The sequence below is a fragment of the Corapipo altera genome, unplaced genomic scaffold (assembly GCF_003945725.1).
Source record: "Corapipo altera isolate COAL_440 unplaced genomic scaffold, ASM394572v1 1b, whole genome shotgun sequence".
In the NCBI taxonomy this organism is placed as follows: domain Eukaryota; kingdom Metazoa; phylum Chordata; class Aves; order Passeriformes; family Pipridae; genus Corapipo; species Corapipo altera.
The window spans coordinates 16,818,562-16,839,212 of NW_020884881.1; the positions used below are offsets into that span (position 1 = coordinate 16,818,562).

Consider the following 20,651-nt stretch of genomic DNA (forward strand, 5'->3'; position numbering starts at 1 on the left):
CCCTGAAACATAACACATTCATCTGCATCTTTAAGGATCTTCTTAGCCTATTCCCATCTTATCTCATTTCTCACCTCCAACAATGTAGCAATGCTCATAAAGAAAAGAACATGATTTTCAAACAAGTGAATTTGTGCTGCCTGTTACACAACCTGCACAGCCACACATTTTGGAGCTACTCCTTATCTTCGTTGTGGCCATCACTGAATCTCTTCTCTCACTATTCTAGGCTTCTAAAAGCCTTTCTTAAAGGTGACAAGATGTATTGGCCAGTAGTGCACGGCCTTGCCCATGGCAGGAGGGTTCGACTTGCAGGGGGGATCCTAAAGGTCGCTTCCACCCCAAAACATGCTATGATTCTAATGATCTTCTCAGTTCCTTGTGCTCTCTCACCTGCCTGCACCTGTCTCTCATACCACATGTTCCCCTGTGTTGCGAACTCTTTTTGCACCACATTTGAACAGTTTTAGCTGTAGGAATCTTTCTGCTGCTAATGCAATGTCTATAAGGTAGAGGACATAGACATGGAGCACAACAAAGATCTCGCTGCTCCAAGTCCCAACTGGGTGATCATAGGATGGTGTAGTCTCCTCCTGACCCTAGAATCCTGCATTTCTGGTGCCACTTTGATTAGGAAGGGGTGCAAACACCTAAACCCAGGAGGTTCTCTAGCCTGGTAGCAGGCAGCAAAGTCACCCAGGAGACGGGACTTGTGAGCTGCCCAGTGTCTCACAAGGAAAGGAGTGCACAACCACAAGCAGGAAGCCCATCTCAGCTGGATACCCACACTCAGAAAGGGCAATAGGGCTCCTGCATGATCAAAGGCTGCTCATGTACTGCCTGGAGGTAGATCTCTGAGCTCCAGAGAGGGACAGGAGTTCAGGCATTGCCTTTGCCTACTTCTGTGTGTATCTCCACCCAACTTTCTGAAGGGCTGCCCTGAGGCTTCCAGCTTTCTCCTCAGATCATTTCCACAGGCCTCGAAACACATGGAGGCAATCTGTATCCTAACCTGGCTCTCAGGGTTTCCTTTTTCCTTCCAAAAAACAATGCTGCAGTTTGAAGGTGGGAGTCGGCCAAAGAGCTCTGCAGATAAACAACTTCCATCTCTTTTTTGCCAAAGTAACAGTTCTCTTGGGAGGAAGAACACATATGCCTAATGGCCCAAAGGAACTCAACTTTCAGTTGATTAAAGTAGGAACGGCCCTTGAAAGTGAAAAAATTCACCAAGGGAGGGGATTTCAGCCTGAAAAGGAACTGAGACCTCTCTCAGCACCCATTGAGAAAGATATACCAGCTGGGAACAGGGCCTAAGCAGAACAACCTGAGGATATGCTGACTTGGCAGAGCTCCTTTTGAAAAGGAGCAAGGCTCCTTTTGAAAACTTTCCCTCCCTTGCAGAAACCCCAAGGAAGGAGTTTGCCTTCTGAAAATAACTGTGTCAGCTGCCTCTCAGGATGAATCCACCCGCTGCATAAGATGCTTCCTGGTTCCAGAGTTCGTCCATGTATGTGTCTGCTGAGATTATCTATGAAAAGCATTTCTAAAGGCGGTTAGAAAAAGCTAGAACATGACTCTCCAGCAAGTACTGCTAAGCTCTTCCAAGACTAAAATGTCTTCTTGCTTACCCTGCCTACCCACAAAAAATATTAAAAAGAACAGAAGTCTAAAATTAGCTTCCAAACTTTGAGCAGGTATGTGTATGACCTGTGTTTTATAACTCCAAAAGCAAGATGATTAACACCTCTGCTAAATTTGCCAGAAACTTGGCAATTCCTGATCTAGTTGGTGCATTACTCAGACGTTGTGGCAATGGTTTGCAGTGTAAAACAAGACAGATCTGTGCACACCCTCTCTTCTCACTACAACCTCTTGACTACATTCATCCTCCATTTCAAAACAGGATTTACTTTTCATCATTTTGTAAACAAGCTGAGTGGTGGTGTGGATGAAGTGTCCATCCATAGCAAGGAGTGAGGCCAGCAGCTGAAATCAAGAGGCCATTTTCTTTACTGAATTTCAAATCACAGTCCAGAATTGATGCAGAAGTGCCTACTTCCCCGTGCCTCTGCACAACCGTCCACTCCAAGCTGCCTTGAGAAATCTCACCCACAGCCTGATTTTTTAGTCAAATACTCATGGATTTCTAACACATAAACCTATGATATCCAGGTAATTCCCCTTGAAATGGGGACTGTTACACATTTTACAATATCAATTAATTTTTTAGAAGTAAAACCTATTTTAAATAATTTCTAAGGATTCAGTATGATTAAGTACACTGTCTGATAAAGAGGATCCCTCCCATGCATAATGCCAGTGGTGATGCCAACTTTCATCCAACGAAAAATCAAGCAATACTCATCTCTGTAGGGATCCATAGCTCATATAAACCTGATAAGATGGTACAACAGCTACTTTAAGGCATCTGTACAGAAAATATGCCATTGCTTCTCACAATCGTAAGTTGCCAGATACTCTGGTTGATCCACATAAAAAACCTTCAGCATCCCACTGGCACTGTTTGCAAGCTGCTCACACTAATAGCTGATTACATCCAGTTAGATTTTAATTCAGAAACAACATTGTTGAAGTAAAAATAATTAAACATATGTAAAACTAATGTAACTAGGAAGAGATTTAAAGCCCGATTCTCCAAACAAACAAGGTATTGTATCAGATAATTTCAAAGGAGGGTGATCCAGTATTTCCTTGTGGTAGCATTCATTATTTGTTTAACTAAAGGTCAGGCAAAATAATAAAAAAAACTGGTGTCTCAGTAAGTACAAAGGCCTGGGAATTTGCTCCATTTAAGAAAAGTAAATTCATGTCAAGCACTTCTTTCACTTCTCCCACCTCTCTCTGGGTTGAAGGCTGTTGGTTAAGCCCTCTTGCCCCATAAATCCGGCGTTCTGACTCCTTGTTTTCCTGGCACCTTCACACAAATGGTCCCTCTACTTTTGGCACCTCTCAGCCTTGTTTTTCTGTGGACACTGATTGTAGGAAATAACTTCACTATTTATTTCACAGCAGGTCTGTGACAAGCAAGAGAAAAGGCTGAAGCCTGGAGCTCACCCACCTTGAGGACTTTCCCCACAGCATCTACCTCTGATGGAGATTTCTTGACAGTATCATTCCCCAACTAACCTGTTCTCTCCCCAAAGCCAGGATTGTCAGATCTATAGCAGCCCCCTCGGCTGTTATTTTAATTTTGAGAAGTCTTAGCTTTGCTGATCTGCTGAGAGCAGAGGAAACTTGTATTTCTCCGCTAAGAGCTCCCTCCACTCCCTGTTTATTCAAGGACATTTTCTGCCATAGTGCCTTATCATAGAGCCATTGTTTCATGGTCTAATTACTTCCCTTCTGAGAACCTAACTTAATTTATCTCCTTGGAGTCAGACAGGATCATATCAAACATGTAAACTCAGTTAGGCATGATATTCATACACAAACAGCTACGGCCCTCAGCCTCCACACAGCTCCTGCCCTACCACAGGCAATCCCACTCATAAAAGGGAACATGCATTTGTTAAAGGTACCATTTGTTGCCATTATTGCAGCAACTTTTTACTATGCAAACTCAAGTTATTGCTAGCCAAAGCATACTACAGTTCCCTCTGATGCAATATTTTTGGATGAAGAATAAATAACCATCTTGGGAGAGTCTGAACAAAGAAGCCTCTGACTGAATTCTAATGGAAGGAAATTGTTTAAACGAGTGTTTGTTTTCTGAAATGTAAACAGGTTTCTGGTGGTGAACTGTACTGATCCATACAGTGCAGTACAGCTAAAAACTTCTTTTTTTCCCACCTTCTCTGTTCTTTATATTCCTGTGCTCTTTGCTTAGTATCTGCCGAGGCTGGTATCTCAAGTGCTGGTATGTTTGGCCCATTCCCAGACATGTTGCCATGATATTGTGGCTGCAGTCTGTGATAATATTTCACATGTTTTGTTGAAGCGTGAAAGAACAAATCAGATGGCAAGAACTTTAAATGAAATCTTTATTCTCTCTCCATTACTAATATGGACTGCAAGGATCTTGTACGTTGGGATGTTTTCTAATCATTTCTTAGGAAATATCACATTCAAGATCTTACTAAATTCAGGGCAATGGTTGCTTTCTCCAGGCATGGAGGCACTCTCAGAATGTGAGGAAGAGGGGTTTATACACAAAAAATGCATAACAGAAGCAACAGAAAAGATTAATACAAATAAGAACCTCAACCTAGAACACTAGAGGGCAATTTCATTAAATAATATAGCTGATTTTTGACTAAATAATTTCAGATTTTTTTAAAAAGTGAAAGCATAAATAGCATTTGGGAAATTCTTAAGGGATACTTAAAAATAATGTAGAGTAATTATATTGTCATGATCTCCAACATGCTGTAAGGGAGATCAAAAAGTGAGCTGAAACTGAAGCTGCTGTCATTATTATCCCTCACAGAGGAGAGCAGAGGGCCCATAACTTTCTCAGCATCGCTGCCAATGGCAGGTAAAGGTAGGGAGGGCAGCTTCAGAAGAACACGCAGAAGAGTTTAACAAATGCCAACTCATTTTGTGGTCTGTCACTAAGACTGAATTGTTTAATTTCCTTTTCATGCTGCAGAAATCAAAATGGACCATTTGAAAATAAATATGTCATTTTTGAGGCCAATTAAAAATTTTGTAAGCTGAGACCAGAGGGAGAAGAGAGGATCAGAAGCTGGGCTTCATAATGAAAGTTGACTGCAATCTTAATTACTAAGAGGCTTTGGCTTGTCTTGATTGCACATTCCTCAAGACACAACTCTTTGATGACTGTGTGTTCTGAATACCCCTCTGTACCCCGTGAGTGGTTGTTAAGAGACTGTTACAGCCCTTCCTGCATAGATTGGCTCTTCCAACTTAGGCTATAGTGTCTCCTATCTTCACCTTGACAGGAGAGCCCTGTTCAACGCTCAGCTGACACTACAGGCACTCACCTGCTAAAATATGCATGGGAAGAGGCAAATAATAAAAGCAAAAACCATAAAGCAGAGGCCAACTGATGAGCAAAACACCATTTTTGCAATTTGAACAGACAGCAATCCCTGAGATAACAATCTTTCCTAGGAAATATCACACCTGAGATCTTACTAAATTCAGGGCAAGCAATGCAGCATGCCAAGCATAAAGACAAGTTGTTACAACTTCAAGACATTTTTTTTCATGCCAGTGCCAGTTTGACATGTGTCCCACCCTATAAAATTATTTTCTATTGCTTCTTCCTAAGTGAGATCACCTTTAAAACAGTAATTAGAGGATGTGTTTGTTTAGAGGAATGCAAATTGCTGCTTCGCTTCAGGGCCTGTTTAGCATGTCAAGTTAGCCTGGAACCTGAATAAAATCATCAGTGAAAAATAAATAGTCTGTGTACAGTTTCATACAGAATGTAACACCTCCCTTCAAGGTGCTCATGCATCATTTAGTGCTTAACACATTCCCCAGAAGAAGGAAACATTTCAGACAAGCATCAGCACTTACCTATTTGAGGGCAGGCATCTCACTGCAGTGATGTCTTGAGTGAGGTGGGGCCATTTCCAGTTCACAGAAAGGAAACAAAAAGACTTGATCCACACCTTGACTCCAGGTGAGCATATTTGCCTTGCCCATCTGACCAAAAAGTTCACAAGAAACTGGGCTCGCTGCCTAGTTTCATTCTCACTGTGGGTCGCTCAAACATCCCTGTGCTGCATCACACCACAATATTTCAGCCTGTGCTGATCCCCTGCTCTGGAGGGCATCCAAGAACAGGTTTTAGTACTAGTCTAAAGAACTCATACACTAAGTTAAGCTTATCCTATCCCAGGGAGCATCCACCTTTCTACCAAACTCAGTTATTTCAGCAGCGGCTGTCAGACACAACATGTTTAACAAGTCCAAGGGGAAAGTACAAAGGATATCTCAATGGCTGATCCAACACTCTGGAAGAGCCTCCTGAAGGTGAGCAGGAGGAGATAGAGTATCTGTTTGGGCAAAGTGATGTTCTATTTTTCCACAGGAATTGCTATTAAAGTATATTAGTCCAGGGTGGGCCCTCAACCACCACGACAATCCAATGGATTTCTACCAATACGCGTGTCCTTGTCACCATCAGATCTGCTGAAAGATCTATTTCTTTATGAACGCTTTTCCCACGGACCTTAACAGAACACTTCCACCTCTTCACAGGCAGAGAAGGGGTTTTTTTGTACTTCATCATTTGCAGTGTTGCAAACACAGTGCCAAGATACCATGGAGAGAGATAGCTATGAACTGTGATACTTAAACATATTCCTTTGAGGCTGAGAAATGCACTCACAAATGTGTTTATAATATGGGCCATACCACAATGAAGAATCATAGAGTCTTAGAATGATTAAGATTGGAAAAGACCTCTAAGATCATCAAGTTCAACTGTTAACACCAGCACCATGTTCACCATTAAACCATGTCCTCAAGTGTCATATCCACATGGTTTTTGAACACTTGCAAGGATAGTGATCAATGACAGCTTGCATGTGGCTTTTCTATTTATAGCAGACAAATCAGTTGTCTGAGGAACCTGATTAACTACAGCAAAGGAAATAGTAAAATTACTGAAGTTCTCTGTGGGACAAATATTTGGACAGACAACGTCCATTCCTACTGAAATAATACGACTGAAAGCAGAATTGCTGGCCAGAGACTAGACAAGAAGGTGTTAAGGTATCTAGTGGGGAGTGAGAGCACAGAAATGGCTTAGCCTTTCCTAAGTCAGAAATACCACACACAGAAATTACAGAAATCACGGTGGTGTCTGCTGTGGAGTGTGTCTCCTCAGGGCATTCTTTTCAGGCAGACTGCACCATGGTAAAGGTCAGCGTCATTTACAGACAAACCTGTTTTGTAATACATGGTGCACACTGTGCTCTCTACGAGATGCCTTAGACACAAAACTCGCTTCCTCAGATTGACACAAATCCTCATGGGCATCTCACTGCAGAACAGGGAGGGCGGGAAGAGCTCACTCAAGCAGCAGATTTGCCATCCCTGCATCATCATTTGCACATGGGGCAAAAGAGATCTGGGTTAGCCAGTGGTACTAACACCTGAACCCCCACTCCTCTCCTGCCCTGAGGGCTTATTGGTCCCTGTTTGATTTAGTTTTGACTCAGGTAATGAACACTGGTGAGATCTGAGTCCTTGTCCACGCAGCTTCAAACCTTTATCCAGCCATGACTACGAACAGCATCTAGCCTTGACTCTCAACCATAGGGATACACCTCTGATAATACTTGGAAACCACTTCCTTGAGTGCAAGAACGATCTAGCACATAATTTCACTTTCTTTTTTATAGCTTTTAGAGCTCGCCTGTGTAACTCCTCTGTCTATGAAATACTAAAGGTGAATTGAACAAGCTATAAGTTTGCAAGGGGGTTCACACTTCCCATTCAAATTCTTGGCATTAATGGTAACTTTCAGGTTTTTTCCTATTTTAAGTGACGAGCACAAAAATATGCAGTAGGAATTAACTGTTTGGGAACCTTTTCAGCATCCAAGCTGAAGAAATTTTTTCTTGAATTTTCTCATCTTGCTTCTATTGCTCCTCCATTCCCCCTTTCTCCTGGATTACACAATCTTAAAAGCATCCATGTGGTCATGTGTCATGTTTAAATATATTTTCTATTTACAGTAATGTGCATGTGTTATGACTTCTAGGGAAGGGGGGGATTGCTACAAGTGGAATGATCCTAAGCAAGGACCATTTTTGCTCTCTTACAGGACAAATAAATCCTATTGGCAGAGCTATGGAAAAGCTTCTGGTCCCACCATAGCAGACTCAATCCAGCTTCTTTGATAAGCAGTATAATTCCTCACCATTATCAAATGTAAAGAGGAGAAAGTGTGAGGAAAATTGTTTATAAAACAGCAAGACCAACTGCTCACAATGTTCCACTTTATTTTTAATACAAGGAAAAGCACAGCCCTGCAAAGCAGTTTTTAATTAACTGCTTTCTCCCAGCAATACTTTTGGCTCTGTATAACAGTGCCAAATGCTGATATTTATATAACTCAGTAACGGCTATGATTTTGCTTCATAAATGTTATTTCAGTGGGACTGTGCCATCACCCAACAAACCCTGGTGCACGTGTGGCTTCAGGAAGGGTAGCCAGGAAGAGATGCTCCTTTAGGACCCTCAAATAAAAAGTTTAGTCTGAAATAGGCTCAGAAAAAAGTATCAAAAACAAATATCAGCACTCTCAGTGACACCAACATCCCTTAACACCATCTTCTCTCTTGTAGAGTGGCCACAGTACAGCAACAGGCAAGGGCTGGCTGAGATTCTTGGGAGGTTAATTAAAAATGCTGCAAGTTCAAGTACTTATTAGGAAAAAAGTAGTTAATATACATGGGTTTCCTGAAAAATAGATGTGATACTAACTCCTTCACAACTGTACTGCTACTGGAGGCACTCAGCATGGCTCCTCTGTTTCAGCTTTAACCTGCCACAATTAGCTTCTTCTTTCTCCTGTCATTTTCTTTAGAGTTTCTTTTCATTCCTCCATGTTTCAGAGGGCTGATTTCCACCCAGGGAAGTGCAGACCCTTGGGAATCTGTGGGCTTCACAGACTCTGTAAAAGATAACTAAAAAAGTAAATCCATCATTCATGAGTTTCAAATTAAACTATTGTGCAGGAGCTGGCTCTGCTACTGGAAAAAAAATTAGGTACCTGCCTATTCAAATGGTTGAAAACCATTATTATAAAGCCATTTCCAGAATAAGCTCTTGGGCTTATGCTCTTTCATTTTCCTAAAAACAGGACACAAATCATGCAGAGCAGTCAGAGTGCTAATTCCCCCACTAAATCCCCTCCTTTTGCCCTGTTTCCATATATTTCACGTCCTTGGCTATGGGTCCCTGCTGTGCCTCACCCCCACGATGTCGGTGGGCTCCTAAAATCAGCTCTTTCTACCTCTCAGTTAACCAAAACTTACAAGGGGAATAAATGGATTTAATAAATGAAGATAAAATCTGGATTATCACCAGGAATTATTCCTAAATCAAGTGCTCTTTTCAGGATTACCCCACTCTAAAAAGGCAATTTTTTTTCCTGCCATGCTCCCCATAAAGCACTGTATGCCATGGGAACACTTCTAGCTACAGAGTATACATGAGGAATATCCAAAATATTCTCCAAGTACCCAAGGGTGTCTATAAAGAAGAATCCTGCTCAATTCTGCTCAGTAAAAACAGAGAGATTCCACAAAACAGGGACCTATATAGGCAGAGAATTAAAGAAACACCAGATCTTTTAATATATCACGAAACACAAACGCAAGTAAATAGAAGTTAAACCCTGACAAATTCCCAGACAAATGGGAATAGTAGAGTATTTTTTTTGAAGGACTATATGAGATGCATTTGCAGTTGTAGTGTACAAGCAGGAGACTCCCACGAAGCCTGGCTACCTTTCTAACCACCATGCATTAGTCAAATCCTGTTATCGAGATCCACGCAGCATAAAAAGATGAAATAAGACAGCCCCCTTGATGTAGAAGGTCAGATCAGGTGAGTGACTTTCTCTTTCCAGAATTAAACACAGAGTTTCAAGTTGTTGAAACACGAAGTCCAAGACAAGCCCAAGCTTTTGGGCACTTTGGGTCCCATTTTTTTTTTCTTGATGAAGGTGTGTTGCTTTTTATAAGAGAGTCTTAAAGAGGTTTCCAAAATGGTGTGAGGCCAAGACCAGCAGCAGACCGAGCTGAGTGCTCCCTCTCAAAAAGATATACCTCTCTCAAATGGAATCCAGATCACTGTCCTATGCAGATGCTTTTAAAAATGCCACTCAAGTCCACCTGAGATATGGATGTGACAGAGTCAACACAGGACCATATCCCTAAACTTTATGAGATTTCACTGTGTGTAAACTGATGCAAAGCACAACCCTCTACACTCACTGACATACTCTTTTGGTTATTTACTAAATCCTCCACAAACCATCCTGCTAATATGTTTACCTATATCAGCTACTCTAGGAGCATGTACAGCACTAAAATGAAACAAATCAAAATATGTTAAAATAAAATGGTGTAGGTGTTCCCAGTTTGAATCGTTATTTAACACTCATCTATGAGGAAAGAAAAATAGTGAAAAATTGCCAGAAATACTGACATCAGTCTTCCATTTGAAGAGCAATTCAGAGTGATTCCAAATATAGTTGGTCCTATTAAGAAAACAGCTTCGGGTAAGAGTGCAAACTATGTCATCATAAGAAAGAAAATGAGAAACATATGGTTCTAATAGCAGGTGGAACTTTAAACAAAATCAGCAATTCAGCATCCTAATAGTAAATCAAAGCAAAGAGGGGAGAAAATCTCTACTTGCCAACCCCATCCTTTCAGGGTGAAGTTTGGTGATGAACTCTTGCCTGATCTTCCAATTTCTAGAAGGAAAACCAACTTAATGATACCAGCAGGAGAAAACCCTAGTAGGTAAGATGCAGACCATGTTCCCCATCCTCTCACAGAAGTGGTGTTTTGGATTCCCTTGTTCTAGTTCCGTAGCTACATGGAGGGAGAAGAGGGGACATGGCCAGTCCCTGCAGATTCTCTCTCTGCAGACTGAAGTCTGGCCTCAGGCACAGCAGCCTAAATCAGCAGTAACACCATAAAACACCCACTGTTCCCACTGATAATCCAGAGACGGCACAGAGCTCTAGAGAAAAGCCAGGATCCTGTGTTGGCTCAGCTGAGCCCGAGTTATGAGGCCATGAAGAAGGAGTGACTGCCTTTGGAACAGTGAAGGCACAGGTATGGGCTATGGCCTTTTTCCTAGATACAGTAATTCAGGAGGCACTGGGAATGAGGAAAAGGGGCTGTGCAAAACTTCTGCTGTGTATAAAGCCCTGAGTCCATATTGCATGACTGCACCAGACAAAGCCCTGCAATCCACATGGGTGACCTCAGTCGCGCTTTCTTTCCCCTTCTGCTTTGGGGTGAGATTCTCAAGGGAGTCTCATGGAGTCATATAACCAAGTTCAACCACTCTGAATTTTCCTATTGACCAGAATAGCATTAGATCATATTACCCATGTCTATTTGTTAATGACGAGGGCTCGTTTACCCACATTGATGCCACATGGCTTGGAACTGTGTGTTGGACACCATAAATGGCAAGGACGATGCCTCCAAGACATAAACACTGTGGGACACACAGCAGCTTCAGTCAATGGCAATTTTCTCATGTACACAAAAAAAACACAAAAGGAAAAGTTTCGAACTTCACAAGAATTTTCAGATTCCCTCCCACTGACCTACTTGTAGTAAATATAAAAACAGGCAGCCATCAGTATTACTGTAGCACAGAAAGGGGCATACTGGCATTTCTGTATACATGCCCATAAAAGCTGCATCAGCTGAAAAACAACCCCACGCCGATGTGCATTTTTTCAAAGAAGTATTTCAGCATGAGTTAACTACTGCACTGAGAGCCCACTCCACCAAGGCCTGAATCCATTCCAGCAGCCTGCAGGGAATGGCTGCTTAGCTGAGGCTGTAAAGATATGTATGTGTAAGTCCAAAAAGGTCCCAGTTTAATCCCTGGTGCGTCAACCAAGACAGGAGATATCACAAAGGTATGAAGATATTTGAAGCAGGTTGTTATTCTATTTGGTGGGAACCAAACGGATTATATATGGAAATCTTGGACTAATCTCAGAAGGAGATAGTGCTGGTGTGCAAAAGCATGTCTGGCACAGTTCACTGTGATGCATTTGTCAGTTGGTTTTGATTCAGTATAGAGATATAATATATATTAGGTTATTTGTGAAAGCTTCCTACTAATATCCCTTCTCAAAATTATTGAATAAACTTTCAAGAAATAGAAATAAATTCTGCTAATTATATTTTTAAGTGCCTTCAAAGGAGGCACTTAGTATTATCCCTAAGAAAACTTGAATTCACCCATGTCTACTCTCCTGGAGAGAAAAAAAAAAAAAGGGTAATAAAGGAGGCAAAAACATCCCTGTTTAAAGTAATGCTCCATAATTTTCATTTGATAAAATATCTGGCAAAGTAAAAGCAAAAGCTAGTTGTCACCTATCCTTAGGGAAATTATTTCATACCCAACTTACTAATACAAATTGTCAGTATTAAAACTAACTCACAGGTTTCTGCACTTGCAGAAAGTTAAGAGCTGTGCAATATAGCCAGATGTCTGATAGCTAGAGACACAGAAACATGAATGCAAGCATGGAAAAAATCAGGCTTTAATTTGAAACCTGTCTTGATTAATAGGTTTAAGGTCCTATAGTTGCAGAAGCACAATCCTCTAGTACAGCCACTCTTAATTCAGTATAAAAATTATCTATTCTGATTAAGCCAATGCCTTATGAAAATAAGGCACAATTAAAAAATTAGAATTTCTGATTTAAAAAAGATAATCAGTGTTTAATTTGGAATAAAGTTGTAATTACTGCTTCCTTGGTCAAACTGATCACTAGGGCAGCCCACAGACTAAATAAGTGTCTTGTAGGTCTATCTTCGTTAAAAGATAAAATCTATACCTATAGATTTAATTTAAAAAAAAAAAATTTCCTTCAAAACTCCTAGTGAACACAAACAAAGTGTTGTATGAGTAAGCATTATAAGAAAAAACAATACATATCACAGTTGACAGCTGCAGACTTAATTGGTCAAATACCAATTAATTTATGCAGCTGTGAGTTCAGGATGTACTGGATATGTTCCAAACACAGAGGCTGCTGTCAGGTTTAACCCAGTGCAGCTAAAAGTGGGATGAAATGCAAATATTTCCCCATTTTGTTGTGGTCAGAACCATCCCCCTTCCACCAAACTCTGGTTTAAGAGACCTGGATTCTTTACCTTAATGAGACACAAAACTTAACTGTGATTCATCTTCTATAAGTGAAAACAGGACACATAAGTTGTTGGTGTCTTACATGAGAAAAACCTGCCCACTGACAACATTACTGGTCTAATTTAATATAATGAAGGCCAAAAATACAGCAACTTGTGTTCACAAAGCACTTTAGCATGCAACCATGAGCAAACAACTGCTATGGACAAGGAATACTCACGAAAACTGTCATTTCTGATAAGACTTCTGTTTCTACCTTTTTGAACTGACACTTTCGGAATACTTGTTCATCCTCCCTGTACATTCTGATCTACTTAGAAATGCATATTTGATGATTTACACTGCAAGTGAGATTTGAGCTCAGATGCAGCTGTGTACCTTGAGGATGCTTCCAGCTGGCCAGATGATTCCTACCTTGCATTTACTTATTCTCCTTCATGCAGTGTTTCACAAATTATAACTCCACCATGCAGATACTCCAGTATTTTATGAGTTACTGCCATGGATTTTAACAGCATGAAAGAAAGACAAAGGATTATCCGTTGAGGTGTTTGGACTACGCACGTGAAACCTTACCCATCATCAAAATATGGTCATCTTGAGGTTAGAAATTAGCTGGTTCCCACCAGCACATCACAACAGCTTGTTACAAAACACTGATCTCCTCTAGTTCGTATTCAAGACAAAGTTAGAGAACACAGGCAAAATGCAATAGGTCGGTAATATTTAGACAAGGACATCTTCACTTTGCTAATGCCACAAGACCGTTAAATGGCCTTTCATATGTCTTCCAAATGAAAAGAATTACTTCCATGGAAAAAAGAAAAACAAAATTAGTTTCAGACAAAGCATTCCATATTATGAAGAATCTTGGGAGAGAAAACAGAAGAGGAAGTATTTTGCCTAACGAAGCCACCTAGGAGTACATCCTTAGCCACTTTTAGGCATGAACACATCCTTGAAGATCTGAGCTGCAAGAACTGGTGGAAATGCTTTCACTACTACCAAAGGTGTGCACTTGCAAATGAGGTAACTCTTAGCTTTGGACATGTGAATGTAACAAAGACAGACCTTATGCATCCAGATATAAAGCTGAGTCATTTATCAAACTGTTAGATCTTATTAAAGAGTCTTTATGCATCTTAACAATTCTTTCCTTTTAGGTAACAGAAAATGGCACATATAATCAGATACTTGTACCACTGAAACACAATTGTAACCATCTTACCAAGTATTAAATACTGGGAAATAGGGTATATATTCTCATTCTTCAGCTAAGTGCTCTGAAAGGACCCTGGCTGTGATATTACAGCTATGCACAAGACAGGGTACCCAGGGAGATGGTCACAGCACCAGGCCTGACAGAGTTCAAGAAGTGTTTGGACAATGCTCTCAGCCACATGGTGTGATTCTTGGGGTCTGGACTCAGTGATCCTTGTGGGTCCCTTCCAGCTGAGGATGTACTGTGATTCTATGCGGCATAGCAGCAGACATCGCCTAAAGCTGACAAAGCCATTCTGCTAACTTGAACCCATCTTAGAACAACTATTTCAGAAAGCAGCTGTTTCTTCCATAATACACAGAATTATTTTAAAAATCAGCACACTGAGTGACGATGTGCTTCCATCCCCTCTGACCAGCACCCTCCTCCCAACACAGATATGCCATTTCTTGAGATGAGTCAGGGTATGGGGTGACCTTGAAGAACAACAGTTATGCAAGGGAGATCTGGTAAACCATCACCATCCAGAAGAGAAGACAGCTGTGTTGTCACCCAGCAATTACAGTGAAATGACTTAGCCCACAATAACCTCCTTGAAGGAACACAACTGTCTGGGTATGCAGAGCACGAAGGGGGCTCAGACACAGAAACATCACACACTGTCCCTGAAGGTAGACCCAGCACACTGCATGTAAATGGAACTGTGCAAGACCAGAGAAGATACAAAGGATTTTGTTTGTGTTTACAACTTCAGAGGGGATTTTTTTTCTCTCTCATTTAATGTATTTTAAGGATTTTTAAGATGCCTTGATCTGCTTCCCTACATCTGCTTACATCTAATCTAGTATGAAATGCAATCCAGGCAGTCCTGGCTGCAAAGTCCTTCCCCGAAAAGTTTCCAGCATCTTAGTGATCAAGAATGGTGTCAGCTTTGTTTCAGGTTTCACATTTTTTTCACTTGGATAAATTCTTTACAGCAGAATGATTTACTTAACAAGGAGCCAACTGCTAATGCCAAGGCAGAGCTGTCCTGTGCCATATCCACATATAAAGGGTCATATTCCCTTTCGCTTGAAACTGGAGAAGGGCAATTCATCCAGTCTGCATCTCCTTGATCCAGGAGATGATCTCATGGTTTAAGCTGATGTCAGCCTCCAGGCATGCCCAACTGTCCCCCTACCCTGAAGCATTTTTATAGATCCTGGCTCCTTTCCAAGCCTGCCTCCTTCCCTAGCAGGGATGCCTGAAGAAGTGCCCAGCAGTAAGGGCAGCTTCACGGGCAGGCACTGAGGTCCCACCAGGCATCCAGATCAGCCCAAAAGATGCTTGGGGCAGTGATGAAGCATACCCATGTGTGGTGCCAGGAAATATATTCTTGGAAAGGCCCTACCCTTCCATCACTGACATCAACATCATTAATGGTACCAACGTGTATCACCCCCTAACTGGTGGCCACATCTGAGCACCCTGAGTCATCCTCAGGGTTTCAGAGCCCCAGTGGTTTTTAGGATGCCCTGGTTTTGCAGCTGGCAGGGCTTGGAGCATGGCAGCACAGGGAGAGCAGAGTCAGCCTTCTGTCACTCCAGCGCAACTGCAGTGCTATGAGCAAGCCAGGTTTTAACAAGTAAATCTACATAAAAGCTTTCTCTGAAAGTGATTACTTAATATAACAACCAGCTGTCTCTCCAATTCTTGCTGAGGCAGCCTATCTTCTCATCATTATTCAGAGAAGGGGAAAAATAGGGGAAAAAATAAAAAAGCAGAAAGCCTGTTTTGTCTATAGGGTAAGTAAAGCGTCAGATGATACCTGACAGACAGAGATGCCAAGTGCTTTTTAAAATTTTTTTTTCTTCCCTAGCCCTTCCATCCATTTCTTGACAGTAAAAAGAGCTCTTACTTCTGGGGTGCAAAGAAGTAATTAGTCATTAATCCCTTAAATTCAATCCCACAGCTTTTTGTGCATCAGCTACACAATCTAACTACCATCACTTTTATGTCAGTACTCAGTGTGTCACCTCATATGGAAAAATAATTACCATAGGAGAACATCAGTGGGCACCAGAAGAGCCTCCAGACTGGGAAACTGGAGTACGGGTCTGCAAGGGCTGTATTTTTTGACCCAAAGACTTGAATAGATGGGCCTGTCCCAGAAAGTCACTGAAGAATATTCATCTGAATTAATTAAATGGCAGAATTTATGTTAGGGCACATTAAACTTCTGCATGGCCAATTTTATTCAGAATTAGTGTAGCCTTTGATTCTGAGTTAAATTGCACAGAAGAGTTTAATAAGAGGTAACTAATGTGTTTCAAAACTAAATTTGGATTCATCTTCCCAGAGGCTATGGGGTTAGCTCCGGAGGGATGGGGCCTTACAGAGACAGGAATCTAGGACAGAGAGGTTTTGCAGGGATCTTGTCAATGGGCTGCTGAAAAGGAGCAAAAAGGCTCGATTTATTTAATTATCCTTTTAGCCTTCATGTAAATCTTGAGAAGGGGTGATTCTTCCACATTTGTTATCGAGGGTGTCCTCTTTAACACCAGGTACTGCACCTGCCTTCCAGGATGGAGCACGGTACCCCTTTGACCATCATTTGATTTATGAGAGAGCAGGAGCTTCCACACTTTCACCCACATTAGGAAAACTTTTCATTGCTGCTTTTTTTTTAGCTTAGTGATGTGTACAGCCCTGAGCTCACAGATTTTACAGGAGGATGCCTCCCCTCCTCTCTCCCTGCTCCTTATTACAGCAGCAGCTCCTGGCTGTAGGTGCAGGTATTCAAGGTGCGAGGCAGAGCCAGGGCATGAATCACTGCATGAACACCCCATCCTCCTGTCTTCCAAGGAAACAACAACGGAAAGCACACCTGCAGAATTTTAGCTGACCTGCTAGGAACAGTTCCCTCAAGCTGTTTCACAGGAAAAGTAGCTTCAGACCCCAATAAGACATGGATCTGATTTGTAATAAGTAATTTAACAGTGCCTCTTCCGGAGGATCTAGGAGAGTAAAGAGGAGGGGGAGAGCGTAAGAGATACCTAAGTAGTTTAGAAATTATTTTTAAAATCCCTGTTCAGCAGAAACTATCTAAAGCAGAGTATGATTTACTAGATAAATAGTATTGCTTAACAAGGCACTTTCATGTGCACATTACTACCATTAAGCAATCAATACACCTGGGTGTAGGGCTACACACAGTTTATTGTTCCTTCCCTTGCTTTGCTCTGACTCAGCACTGAGTCTGTATGATTGTGCAGGTATTACCCAAGGTAACAGAGAGAGTTTCTGCTTATAATTAATGGTGTAGCTAAGAAAAAAAACCCCAGAACAAAACCAACAAGCAAATCAGGCATGTTTCTCTCTGACTCTTACAAGCATTGTTTTTTCTTTTTTTTCTATTTAACTAGAACCTCAGATTGCTGCTTCTCTGCAGCCCAACTCTTCACACCACGTACTTCCCTCAGGAACCTGTCTAGCATATGATTCCTCTTTCAGCGTGTTCACACCTGCACAATTACCATAAGTGGAAGAAATTTCCACTATTCTACAGCAAACAATAGAAAGGATCACATTTCTCTTTCTGCTCAAAACCAGAACACAGTTGTTTTCAGGGCAGGTTATGAAATTCCTCACACATCAGGTCAGAAAAAGTCTGTGTCACACAAAGGCGTCTGTGTGCTGTTGTTCCCCACAGCCAGGTAGTTAATGGAGCTGTGATAGTCCTGTCCTAGAGATCCCATTTTCTTCCTCAAACAGATTCTAAACCACAGCATGTTTTCCATGTCTTAATGTCTTAACTGAAGACATTAAGAAGACTCCTCTCCTGAGATATGGTACCAAACACAGCTGTCCAGTGGGATGCTCACCCTGCTCTGAAGCCTTCTTTCAGGCCTGAGCTCAGCAAGGTGAGTTCAGCCTACTCACCAATTTCACTGGAACCAATAATTCTCTAAAACTGGACACATGCTTAAATGCTTTGTCAGGTTCAGGCTCCTGGATTAACTACAGACTCAATCTCTCCCAGCACAGCACTCGACAGAGAGCTCCTTCCCACTCCGTCCCCACCCATCCGAGTCTTCGGGGAATGTTGCCATGGATTTCCATGGGACACAAAAGAGTCCATATTGGAAGAACCCTGTTAAGGTTGCTAGGCGTAAATATTGACTTAACGGCTCTTCCGCCTTTTTTCTTTTTTAAGAACAGATTTGTTGGCCATGGCTGGAAAAACAGAATTATGGAGTATGCATGATTCACTCTGGCACTCACACAAACATGCAGATCAGTTGGCTGGCAGCTCTCTCCTCTGTTAGCAGAATATCGCTTCTAAAATGTGTCATTTTGTTTTGGCACCAAGAGCATCCGAGCCCACAGACAGAGAGATAAAATCTCCTACCTTCCATGTACTTCACATGAGGATCACTGACCTTCCCCTACACAGAGTATTGGATTAATACTTCCAACAGCTTTTTAGTTCAGACACACAGAAGGACTGACAGAAGTTCTTCTTTCACACTAAAAGCCCAGTTCAGAAACCTCCCCTGTCACACCCACTCTTCAGTGTCTGCTGACACAAGAAAGGAGAGGAAAATAAATGCAGGTAAAACTGTTTATTCAAAAGTCTTTTGAATAAAGGCTGTTTCACAGACAAGAAATACTGAGACCGACAATAACTCCTGTGACAGAAGCAAAGCAGCAGACAGAGGGGACTCAAGGCTTTTGGTCACTGGATTCATGCTTTCATCACCAGGGTCTACTGCCTATAGTACTCCATGCACAGACTTTTAATCCTGAATTTAAAAAATGTTATTTAAAATATGACCTCAACACACAACATAATTCAAACTTTCTTCCATATTGATTCTGCCAGATCTGAATGATTTGGCAGGACTGGCAGGGCGACAAACCAGCGCAGCCTGAGGATGCAAAGTGTAGGTGGCACTTCTGTGTACTGATCTTAGACACGCCAGCACAATCACTGACTGTCCCTAAAAACCTGCTCACCACACACAGGGGCATTAGCAGCTCACACAAGAGTTGGCAGCTGCAGGGAGTATATTCAAGATCCCCCAGCAGACCCCCATTTGACACACAACCAGGGGAACTCAATGAGAGTTGCCTTTCACAACACTTGACAGATATCTGCCAGAAAGCACAGAGCTTATCAGGAGGAAGACAAAAACCTAATGATTGAACATAGGGGGAGAAAGTCCAGTGTCAGACAAGAGATCCCACTCTGACAGATCACAAGCAGTTTGCCTGCATTTTAGCTAGCCAGGCTGTCCTTTGGGACTTTTATCCCATCAGAGTTTAAGCACCCTCAAAAGACATAATGCAAAACCAGAAAGGGAAACACGTGTGCATTCATGTTTGCTTTGCATCCCCTGTGTCTCTACACCTTCCTCTCAGGGCACAGGAACCAATTCCTCCTGCCAGGTATGCTCTGTGCACATCCCCTTTAGAAGAGGTTCTTCTTAATGGTCTTAATGGCACATTAAGGCTGTGGCCACCTCACAGCTATGAAGGGCAGCCCAGAGCTCTGGCATCCCACCCAGTCCTCAGACAAATTAGCCTTCCCCACTCAGTGTTAAGCTTTCAGAAACAAAAGCAAGGACACTTAGATACCTTTGGAGCTTAGCAACAGATGCTCAGGATCCATTCAACCTGCCTCAAATCTATTTTTACTGACAGCTTTTGAAGCAGAGAATTCATTGAACGGAGAAACACATTGATAGCCCCTCTCCTCAACTGTATGCAGATCTAGTTTGTTATTTTCTAAACGTTTCCTTGGTGGCACATACAAATTCAATTCTGCATCTGCAAGCAAGGATGTCTATTTTCAGAATAAAGGCAATGACATGCAAAGTTTGTATTAGCAACAGCTAAGTAGAAGAATCTGGGGGAAAAAAAAAAAAGGAAAAATCTCTTTTAAGGTCCTAACGTGCATAGGACAAGAGACTGAGTAGATCTAATTGCATGAAATTAAGGAATTTTCCGCCTACTCACTCTCCTGCCATTGCAGCTGGAATAGCAAAGTCTGGGTGCTGCCTCCTGGTTTCTCAGGAAATTGTTTGCAGGGAACAGAAACATTTCACAACAAAGAAGCAAGAAATAATCTAAATGATTTCTCTGCTTTACCAGCCTAGGTTCAAGGCCGATGCAAGGCAATTCTTACTGCATGTCGATATTGCTGCTCTTATACCCCACAAATGAGTACCAGGGGACAAACCCATACACATAAAGACTTTTTCAAGCTGTGGTTATTGGTCATAATTATCTGGTTATGGAGACGGCAATGGCTGAGTTTTATGACAGGTTCTCAATAACTCTACACAGCAAGACAACAGGCTGCATTTGTCACTGGGTTTACATTGTACTGACCTGACGTGGGCCCAGCAATGGAAAAGCAACTGCTACAAATACTTGTAGCTCTTTGGAGCCCCATTTATGCCCCTCCACTTAAGAGGATCCCCTCTGTCTACTGAGGTGGCTGAATCTGCCCTTGAACCAGCTCCTTTGGCTTAGGCTGTCTGAGCATTTAGTTCATCCAGGTAGATTTCAGGATCTATTC

The 20,651-nt window shown here is 41.8% G+C and overlaps 1 protein-coding gene across 3 annotated transcripts in view; it reads right to left on the reverse strand.

The window, feature by feature from the left end:
* Positions 1-20,651, reverse strand: part of CAMK1D (calcium/calmodulin dependent protein kinase ID) — a 217,813-nt gene that overhangs the window by 102,945 nt on the left and 94,217 nt on the right. The gene's annotated exons all lie outside the window — the stretch shown is intronic.